Below are 11,652 nucleotides of genomic sequence, written 5' to 3'. Positions count from 1 at the left end.
TTGGGCTGTGGGGAAAATCATGGAGGGCTTGACGTCCTGGAGGATCTTATGAGAATAACCTCATGACCCAGCGTCAGCATGGCTGTATGAGGGATCGGTCCTGTCAGACTCCTCTGATCAACGGCTATGAGGAGGGAAGTCCCGGACTGGACAGGGGAGCGCCGGGATGTCGTCTGTATGGACTTTTAAAGGCATTTGAAATGGAGAAACCTAAAAGGTCGGTATATAAAGTGGAAAAATGGGGCAAGGGGAAATATGTGCTCAGTGATAAGAAACAAAGGGTGGTCCAGATAACAGTGGCGTACCACAGGGGTCGGTACTGGGCACCACAGGGGCCGGTACTGGGTCTTCTTCTTTTAAACATTTATTAACGACCTTGTAGGGTGCAAACAAAGTAGAATTTCAATATTTGCAGATGATACTAAACTCTATGGAGTAATCAACACAGGAGGATAATTTAATGTTTCAGAGGGATTTATGAAAGCCGAAGGCTTGGGCTGAGAAATGGCAAACGACAGTTAATGTAGATAAATGTAAGGTCATGCACTTGGGCAGAGGAAATAAAAGGTATTATGTGTTAAATTGTAAAACACTGGATAAATAATACTTGGGTGCATGGGTGGACGACAAACTCCACTTTAGTGGATTCTTCACTGTAAGAGCAGTGAGACCGTGGATTCTTTCCTGTAAGAGCAGTGAGACCGTGGATTTACTGTAAGAGCAGTGAGACCGTAGAAATCTCTGCCACATGATGTTCTAATGGTTGATTCACAACTAATATTCAATAAAGGGCTGGTAGCCTTTTTTAATAAATGTCATTTACCATGTTATGGGCTCTAGATTGTGGAGCTGTTGTTGGCCCCATGTCAGGCTATAGACTGAACTCCACCGACTTCGGTCGACCTTCCACCTTTTACCTACGAAGCTCTGAGTGCGACATTCGGACTCTCATTAACTTTACTGTTACTATCAAACGCTTCACTTTGTTCTGAACAAAAAAAAAAAACAAGCGAAAGAAACGTCTCAAACTCCAGGTGTGAACAGGCTCTTCAGTCTTCAATGCAGATTTTTTCGGACACACAGAAAAAAAGCACAGCCAATATAAAAGCGTAGCGTATACAAGGCCTCATGGGGGCCTAGGCTTAGTGTCCTTATAACAGGGTGACCCCTCTATCCCCCTCCTGTGGTTAGCGAGGGTCATTATCGCCCTGCGGTTCAGGGACCATGGGGGCACGAGTCAGGAGCAGCTCAAGACCCCCGTCACCATCCTGTCCGGTGGATACGTCGGCCATTGATGGCGATCCACAGACGGTTTTACATCTTTCTGGAACGTCTTCTGGTCGCTGTGGGGCCGGCGGTCACATCGGCCGGATCATGGCGGTACAATAGTCCTGCGCTTGGTGTAGGGGGGGTTATGACTCCAGACCCCATAACATATAGACGTGTCCGAGTCTCCGGAAGGTTCCTCCCTCCGAGTGCCGCCTTTCCTGCCCGCGCCTTCTCCTCAGTGGCGGCTCTTGGCGGGGGAGGCCGGGCGGCTCTGCTGGACAGCAGTTTTTGTATTCAGGGTCCCTGTCGGGGTCGGGGGGGTGATGATGATGTCGGGGACGGTCAGGTGTGCGCCGGGGAACCTTCTAGAAGCATCGTCTCTGGAGTAACAGATTTGCAGCCCTGAGAACACAATAAATACCGCACAGTAATGCTCATCATATCCTCACTGCTTTCTATTCACTGACAGCAAGCACTCTCCTTACATACTGCCTTGTCACTGCTGGGGGTTTGTTACAATGGGTCTTCACACATCTCACAATGTATCAGTGAGGTTCTCTCTCTGGATCCAACTGTAACAAACCTTCAGCTGGGAGACGTATAAGGCTGTGTTCACACGGTGCTTTTTTTCGGGTTTTTACGCTGCTTTTTTATGCACACTCTCAGCTGTGTTTTACAATAGCAGCAAAGCGTATGAGACTTCAGAAATCTCGCGCACACATTGCTTTTATTTTCCCGACTGATTTGGAAAACTGCAGCGCCGCTTCTTTCAGCGTTTTTTTTTCTCCCATAGAAAGCAATGGGAGGAGAGCAAAACACAGGGATCAGGTACTGCAGGGTTTCTGGAGCACAACATTTAGGAAGATAAATCAGAATTTTTTTTTTTTGAGGCACTAAAAGTTATCAATACGCACAAGAGGCAATAAAAACTCAGCAAAAAATTCAGCAAAACCCGCTTTATTGTAAGCAGCTTAAAATGTGCATTCAAAAAACGCAGCAAAAAAGCAAAGTGTAAACAAAGCTAAGGGGCAGACGGGTTTTCTGCCGGTGGATGAAAAGCAAAAGGTTTCTGCTCACTGACAACAAGCAGAGAATCTGAAGATAAAGGTCTGGGGAGATCCAGTCTGCAGCAGAGTATAGCAGCAATATATCCGGTATACACGGGCGCCGACAACTGACAACCACACACAGGAAGACGCATGGAAAGGGAGGAAAGCACCGGAGACCAGCGAGACGCCTCCTCCCCACAATCTCACTGTCACCTCATCTCCTGAAATCCTCTGTGCTGCTGCGGATCCTTCTCCTTTCACTATGTAACACTCAGCCTGTGACTTCCCAGACCTAAAATCCTCTGTGTTGCTGTGGATCCTGCTCCTTCCACTACGTAACGCTCAGCCTGTGACTCCCCAGACCTGAAATACTCTGTGTTGCTGGGAAGCCTCCCCCTACCACTACGTAACGCTCAGCCTGTGACTCCCCAGACCTGAAATACTCTGTGTTGCTGGGAAGCCTGCTCCTTTCACTACGTAACGCTCAGCCTGTGACAACCCAGACCTGTAAAACTCTGTTGCTGTGGATCCTGCTCCTTTCACTATGTAACACTCAGCCTGTCACCTCCCAGACCTCAAATCCTCTGTGTTGCTGGGAAGCCTGCTCCTTCCACTATGTGACCCTCAGCCTGTGACTCCCTAGACCTGAAATACTCTGTGTTGCTGGGAAGCCTGCTCCTTTCACTATGTAACACTCAGCCTGTCACCTTCCAGACCGGAAATCCTCTGTGTTGCTGGGAAGCCTGCTCCTTCCACTATGTGACCCTCAGCCTGTGACTCCCTAGACCTGAAATACTCTGTGTTGCTGGGAAGCCTGCTCCTTTCACTACGTAACGCTCAGCCTGTGACTCCCCAGACCTGAAATACTCTGTGTTGCTGGGAAGCCTGCTCCTTCCACTATGTGACCCTCAGCCTGTGACTCCCTAGACCTGAAATACTCTGTGTTGCTGGGAAGCCTGCTCCTTTCACTACGTAACGCTCAGCCTGTGACTCCCCAGACCTGAAATACTCTGTGTTGCTGGGAAGCCTGCTCCTTTCACTACGTAACGCTCAGCCTGTGACTCCCCAGACCTGAAATACTCTGTTGCTGTGGATCCTGCTCCTTTCACTATGTAACACTCAGCCTGTGACTCCCCAGACCTGAAATACTCTGTTGCTGTGGATCCTGCTCCTTTCACTATGTAACACTCAGCCTGTCACCTCCCAGACCTGAAATTCTCTGTGTTGCTGGGAAGCCTGCTCTTTCCACTATGTGACCCTCAGCCTGTGACCTCCCAGACCTGTAATACTCTGTGTTGCTGGGAATCCTGCTCCTTACATGCAGCTCTGCCCTTGACATCAACAGGTTGTACAGATCTCACTATATTTCCCTTTAATCCTCTGTGCTGCTGAATCACCTCCACTGATCGGGGATGTCACGCGGCGCGGAGCCTGCGGTCTGTGGATCGGTGCCGGCTGGGGTACGAGCTGCGCCATTTCTTACCTTTCAGACAGGAGACGTGGAGGCCCATGCTGTCATTCTGTCCTCAGCAGTGCGGAGCGGCGAGCGGCTGCCGTGACATCAGGCGCTGCACTGACTGCGGGGCCTGGCAACACAGACACAAAGTAACAAAACCACAAAAAGTTACAACCGGGAAACCTCAAAGTGCTCGCTGCGTCTCGCCTCCGCTGCGCAGACCCGGCACCGCCAGCACTGCGCCTTCCTGCAGAACGAACCGGCCGCTTCCTGCCTCTGCGCATTAATTCTCATCACTTAATGAATGTTTACAGAACGCACAAAGGGCGAGAACACGAGGGTGAAAAACACGGGCGAGAACACGAGGGTGAAAAACACGGGCGAGAACACGAGGGTGAAAAACACGGGCGAGAACATGAGGGTGAAAAACACGGGCGACAACACGAGGGTGAAAAACACAGGCGAGAACACGAGGGTCAAAAACACGGGCGAGAACACAAGGGTGAAAAACACGGGCGAGAACACAAGGGTGAAAAACACGGGCGACAACACGTGGGTCAAAAACACGGGCGAGAACACTAGGGTCAAAAACACGGGCGAGAACACAAGGGTGAAAAACACAGGTGACAACACGAGGGTGAAAAACACGGGCGTGAACACGAGGGTCAAAAACACGGGCGAGAACACGAGGGTCAAAAACACAGGCGAGAACACGAGGGTGAAAAACACAGGCGACAACACGAGGATCAAAAACACGGGCGAGAACACGAGGGTGAACAACACGAGCGAGAACACGAGGGTGAAAAACACGGGCAAGAACACAAGGGTGAAAAACATGGGTGACAACACGAGGGTCAAAAACACGAGCGAGAACACGAGGGTGAAAAACACGGGCAAGAACACAAGGGTGAAAAACACGGGCGACAACACGAGGACCAAAAACACGAGCGAGAACACGAGGGTCAAAAACACGGGCGAGAACACGAGGGTCAAAAACATGGGCGAGAACACGAGGGTCAAAAACACGGGCGACAGCACGAGGGTCAAAAACACGGGCGAGAACACGAGAGTCAAAAACACGGGCGAGAACACGAGGGTCAAAAACACGGGCGAGAACACGAGGGTCAAAAACACGGGCGAGAACACGAGGGTCAAAAACACGGGCGAGAACACGAGAGTCAAAAACACGGGCGAGAACACGAGAGTCAAAAACACGGGCGAGAACACGAGGGTCAAAAACACGGGCGAGAACACGAGGGTCAAAAACACGGGCGAGAACACGAGGGTCAAAAACACGGGCGAGAACACGAGGGTCAAAAACACGGGCGAGAACACGAGGGTCAAAAACACGGGCGAGAACACGAGAGTCAAAAACACGGGCGAGAACACGAGGGTCAAAAACACGGGCGAGAACACGAGGGTCAAAAACACGGGCGAGAACACGAGGGTCAAAAACACGGGCGAGAACACGAGGGTCAAAAACACGGGCGAGAACACGAGGGTCAAAAACACGGGCGAGAACACGAGGGTCAAAAACACGGGCGAGAACACGAGGGTCAAAAACACGGGCGAGAACACGAGGGTCAAAAACACGGGCGAGAACACGAGGGTCAAAAACACGGGCGAGAACACGAGGGTCAAAAACACGGGCGAGAACACGAGGGTGAAAAACACGGGCGAGAGCACGAGGGTGAAAAACACGGGCGAGAGCACGAGGGTGAAAAACACGGGCGAGAATATAGGGTGGGAACACAATCGGATTAGATACACAGCTCAGCAGTCAGTATCACACAGGAGAGGATTAGATACACGGCTCAGCAGTCAGTATCACAGAGGAGAGGATTAGATACACGGCTCAGCAGTCAGTATCACACAGGACAGATTAGATACAGGGCTCAGTAGGCAGTATCACACAGGAGAGGATTAGATACACGGCTCAGCAGTCAGTATCACACAGGATAGGATTAGATACACGGCTCAGCAGTCAGTATCACACAGGAGAGGATTAGATACACGGCTCAGCAGTCAGTATCACACAAGATAGGATTAGATACACGGCTCAGCTGTCAGTATCGCACAGGAGAGGATTAGATACACGGCTCAGCAGTCAGTATCACACAGGATAGGATTAGATACACGGCTCAGCAGTCAGTATCACACAGGAGAGGATTAGATACACGGCTCAGCAGTCAGTATCACACAAGATAGGATTAGATACACGGCTCAGCAGTCAGTATCACACAGGAAAGGATTAGATACACGGCTCAGCAGTCATTATCACACAGGATAGGATTAGATACACAGCTCAGCAGTCAGTATCACACAGGAGAGGATTAGATACACGGCTCAGCAGTCAGTATCACACAGGATAGGATTAGATACACGGCTCAGCAGTCAGTACCACACAGGAGAGGATTAGATACACGGCTCAGCAGTCAGTATCACACAGGAGAGGATTAGATACACGGCTCAGCAGTCAGTATCACACAGGAAAGGATTAGATACACGGCTCAGCATTCAGTATCACACAGGAAAGGATTAGATACACGGCTCAGCAATCAGTATCACACAGGAGAGGATTAGATACACGGCTCAGCAGACAGTATCACACAGGAGAGGATTAGATACACGGCTCAGCAGACAGTATCACACAGGAGAGGATTAGATACACGGCTCAGCAGTCAGTATCACACAGGAGAGGATTAGATACACGGCTCACCAGTCAGTATCACACAGGATAGGATTAGATACACGGCTCACCAGTCAGTATCACACAGGATAGGATTAGATACACGGCTCAGCAGACAGTATCACACAGGAGAGGATTAGATACACGGCTCAGCAGTCAGTATCACACAGGAGAGGATTAGATACACGCCTCAGCAGTCAGTATCACACAGGAGAGGATTAGATACACTATTCAGCAGTCAGTATCACACAGGAGAGGATTAGATACACGGCTCAGCAGTCAGTATCACACAGGATAGGGTTAGATACACGGCTCAGCAGTCAGTATCACACAGGAGAGGATTAGATACACGGCTCAGCAGTCAGTATCACACAGGAGAGGATTAGATACACAGCTCAGCAGTCAGTATCACACAGGATAGGATTAGATACACAGCTCAGCAGTCAGTGTGACACAGGAGAGTATTAGATACACGGCTCAGCAGTCAGTATCACACAGGAGAGGATTAGATACACGGCTCAGCAGTCAGTATCACACAGGAGAGGATTAGATACACGGCTCAGCAGTCAGTATCACACAGGATAGGATTAGATACACGGCTCAGCAGTCAGTATCACACAGGAGAGGAATAGATACACGGCTCAGCAGTCAGTATCACACAGGAGAGGATTAGATACACGGCTCAGCAGTCAGTATCACACAGGAGAGTATTAGATACACGGCTCAGCAGACAGTATCACACAGGAGAGTATTAGATACACGGCTCATCAGACAGTATCACACAGGAGAGGATTAGATACACGGCTCAGCAGTCAGTATCACACAGGCGAGGATTAGATACACGGCTCAGCAGTCAGTATCACACAGGCGAGGATTAGATACACGGCTCAGCAGTCAGTATCACACAGGAGAGGTTTAGATACACGGCTCAGCAGTCAGTATCACACAGGAGAGGATTAGATACACAGCTCAGCAGTCAGTATCACACAGGATAGGATTAGATACACGGCTCAGCAGTCAGTATCACAGAGGAGAGGATTAGATACACGACTCAGCAGTCAGTATCACACAGGAGAGGATTAGATACACGCCTCAGCAGTCAGTATCACACAGGAGAGGATTATATGCACGGCTCAGCAGTCAGTATCACACAGGAGAGGATTAGATACACGGCTCAGCAGTCAGTATCACACAGGAGAGGATTATATACACGGCTCAGCAGTCAGTATCACACAGGATAGGATTAGATACACGGCTCAGCAGTCAGTATCACACAGGATAGGATTAGATACACGGCTCAGCAGTCAGTATCACACAGGAGAGGATTAGATACACGGCTCAGCAGTCAGTATCACACAGGAGAGGATTATATACACGGCTCAGCAGTCAGTATCACACAGGATAGGATTAGATACACGGCTCAGCAGTCAGTATCACACAGGATAGGATTAGATACACGGCTCAGCAGTCAGTATCACACAGGAGAGGATTAGATACACGGCTCAGCAGTCAGTATCACACAGGAGAGGATTATATACACGGCTCAGCAGTCAGTATCACACAGGATAGGATTAGATACACGGCTCAGCAGTCAGTATCACACAGGATAGAATTAGATACACGGCTCAGCAGTCAGTATCACACAGGAGAGGATTAGATACACGGCTCAGCAGTCAGTATCACACAGGAGAGGATTAGATACACGGCTCAGCAGTCAGTATCACACAGGATAGGATTAGATACATGGCTCAGCAGTCAGCATCACACAGGATAGGATTAGATACACGGCTCAGCAGTCAGTATCACACAAGAGAGGATTAGATACACAGCTCAGCAGTCAGTATCACACAGGAGAGGATTAGATACACGGCTCAGCAGTCAGCATCACACAGGAGAAGATTAGATACACGGCTCAGCAGTCAGCATCACACAGGAGAGGATTAGATACACGGCTCAGCAGTCAGTATCACACAGGAGAGGATTAGATACACGGCTCTGGAGCAGATACACAGGGATGTTTGTGGGTCTTGCCCCTGCAGACCCCAGTATCTCTCCGGAGCACATAGTGGGGTCACACCGGGGGCCGCTCACCTGTGGCTGTGGATGGCGGGTCCTCCCCGTCTGCTGGACCTCACCTGACAGCGCAGCTTTAGTCCTCTGACCGCACAGCGGGGCGACCACCCCCGACCAATCAGCAGCCAGATAACCGCGACTGCAGGAAACACGGGAAAGTTTTTTCTCCCCCCTCAGCTGCATTAATCCCATTACTCGGCTCCTGGTCCCGTCCGCTCATTACTCACACCGCATTACAGGAAACTTGGCACCGGAGAGCCGTACTAATGGGGCGTAGACGAGGCGGCGGCTGCTGATGTGCGGCACTAAGCACCACTACATCTGTCAGCACGCCGGGATATACCCAGGACGGCAGTCACCCCCAAATCACACACTGCATGGCGTGGAGACAAGGGAAGCCCAACATTCCCGCGGACACAGCTGAGGTTTTGTTACAGCTGCAGCAGCCGTCACTCTTATAGATCAGTAAAATGGCAGAATCCTCGACCGCAGTAACTATACGGGGAGAACAGAGATGAGCGGCGCCCTCCTCCACCGACACACAACCGCGGACACAGAGCAAAAGGGAACAAAATATTTAGTTAAAATTTAACAGCTCTGAAGGTCTCGGGAGGGCGAGATTGTACCACAATGATGTCCGATAACGCAACCTTCAGAAGAAAACCGCGCAGAGGCACAATCCACAGACCCGCCACCGCAGGACTACAACGCAAAGGGGCGAGATCATCCCCATCATCCTCTTCATTCTGGGGGTTACACTGCCAACGTTCACATTGTAATAGGAAAAGAAACGTCACGTGTCCAGATACAACCATCCATATAACAATAATATATAGTGTGCACCCTGCATCCTCCTAACTGCAGACACCACTAGGGGGAGCTCCCTGTACACAGAGACACATGATAAGATCCTGTCTGCAGCCTCCACTAGGGGGAGCTCCCTGTATACAGAGATACATGATGAGATTCTGTCTGCAGCCACCACTAGGGGGAGCTCCCTGTATACAGAGATACATGATAAGATTCTGTCTGCAGCCACCACTAGGGGGAGCTCCCTGTATACAGAGATACATGATAAGATTCTGTCTGCAGCAACCACTAGGGGGAGCTCCCTGTATACAGAGATGCATAAGATTCTGTCTGCAGCCACCACTAGGGGGAGCTCCCTATATACAGACGTACATGATAAGATCCTGTCTGCAGCCTCCACTAGGGGGAGCTCCCTGTATATAGAGATACTTGATAAGATCCTGTCTGCAGCCACCACTAGGGGGAGCTCCCTGTATACAGAGATACATGATAACATCCTATCTGCAGCCACCACTAGGGGGAGCTCCCTTTATACAGAGATACTTGATAAGATCCTGTCTGCAGTCACCACTAGGGGGAGCTCCCTGTATACAGAGATACATGATAAGATCCTGTCTGCAACCACCACTAGGGGGAGCTCCCTGTATACAGAGATACATGATAATATTTTGTCTGCAGTCACCACTAGGGGGAGCTCCCTGTATACAGAGACACATGATAAGATCCTGTCTGCAACCACCACTAGGGGGAGCTCCCTGTTTACACAGATACATGATAAGATCCTGTCTGCAGTCACCACTAGGGGGAGCTCCCTGTATATAGAGATACACAATAAGATTCTGTCTGCGGCCACCACTAGGGGGAGCTCCCTGTATACACAGATACATGATAAGATCCTGTCTGCAGTCACCACTAGGGGGAGCTCCCTGTATATAGAGATACACAATAAGATTCTGTCTGTAGTCACCATTAGGGGGAGCTCCTTGTATACAGAGATACATGATAAGATTCTGTCTGCAGTCACCACTAGGGGGAGCTCCCTGTATAGAGATACATGATAAGATCCTGTCTGCAGTCACCACTAGGGGGAGTTCCCTGTATACAGAGATACATGATAAGATCCAGTCTGCAGCCACCACTAGGAGGAGCTCCCTGTATACAGAGATACATGATAAGATCCTGTCTGAAGCCACCACTAGGGGGAGCTCCCTGTATACAGAGATACATGATAAGATTCTGTCTGCAGCCACCACTAGGGGGAGCTCCCTGTATACAGAGATACATGATAAGATCCTGTCTGCAGCCACCACTAGGGGGAGCCCCCTGTATACAGAGATACATGACAAAATCCTGTCTGCAGTCACCACTAGGGGGACCTCCCTGTATACAGAGACACATGATAAGATCCTGTCTGCAGCCTCCACTAGGGGGAGTTCCCTGTATACAGAGATACATGATGAGATCCTTTCTGCAGCCACCACTAGGAGGAGCTCCCTGTATACAGAAATACATGATAAGATCCTGTCTGCAGACTCCACTAGGGGGAGCTCCCTGTATACAGAGATACATGATAAGATCCTGTCTGCAGCCACCACTAGGGGGAGCTCCCTGTATACAGAGATACATGATAAGATTCTGTCTGCAGCCACCACTAGGGGGAGCTCCCTGTATACAGAGATACATGATAGGAGTCTGTCTGCAGCCACCACTAGGGGGAGCTCCCTGTATACAGAGATACATGATAAGATTCTGTCTGCAGCAACCACTAGGGGGAGCTCCCTGTATACAGAGATACATGATAAGATTCTGTCTGCAGCCACCACTAGGGGGAGCTCCCTATATACAGACGTACATGATAAGATCCTGTCTGCAGCCACCACTAGGGGGAGCTCCCTGTATACAGAGATACATGATAAGATCCTGTCTGCAGCCACCACTAGGGGAAGCTCCCTGTATACAGAGATACATGATAAGATCCTGTCTGCAGCCACCACTAGGGGGAGCTTCCTGTATACAGAGATACATGATAAGATTCTGTCTGCAGCCACCACTAGGGGGAGCTCCCTGTATACAGAGATATATGATAAGATTCTGTCTGCAGCCACCACTAGGGGGAGCTCCCTGTATACAGAGATACATGATAAGATTCTGTCTGCAGCAACCACTAGGGGGAGCTCCCTGTATACAGAGATACATGATAAGATCCTGTCTGCAGCCACCACTAGGGGGAGCTTCCTGTATACAGAGATACATGATAAGATCCTGTCTGCAGCCACCACTAGGGGGAGCTCCCTGTATACAGAGAT

General features: G+C 50.0%; 1 long non-coding RNA gene across 1 annotated transcript; it reads right to left on the bottom strand.

The window, feature by feature from the left end:
* Window positions 1-456: 456 nt before the first annotated feature.
* LOC141058706 (uncharacterized) lies at window positions 457-9,065 on the bottom strand. Its single transcript, XR_012222281.1, has 3 exons — window positions 8,555-9,065; window positions 3,802-3,904; window positions 457-1,671 (listed from the first exon to the last, which is right to left on the bottom strand). It is a non-coding gene; the product is annotated as an uncharacterized lncRNA (long non-coding RNA).
* Between the last annotated feature and the right edge of the window lie 2,587 nt (window positions 9,066-11,652).

Source organism: Dendrobates tinctorius, unplaced genomic scaffold, assembly GCF_039654945.1.
Source record: "Dendrobates tinctorius isolate UK_male_01 unplaced genomic scaffold, ASM3965494v1 ptg000214l, whole genome shotgun sequence".
NCBI lineage: Eukaryota > Metazoa > Chordata > Amphibia > Anura > Dendrobatidae > Dendrobates > Dendrobates tinctorius.
This window is presented reverse-complemented; position numbering and strand designations above follow the sequence as displayed.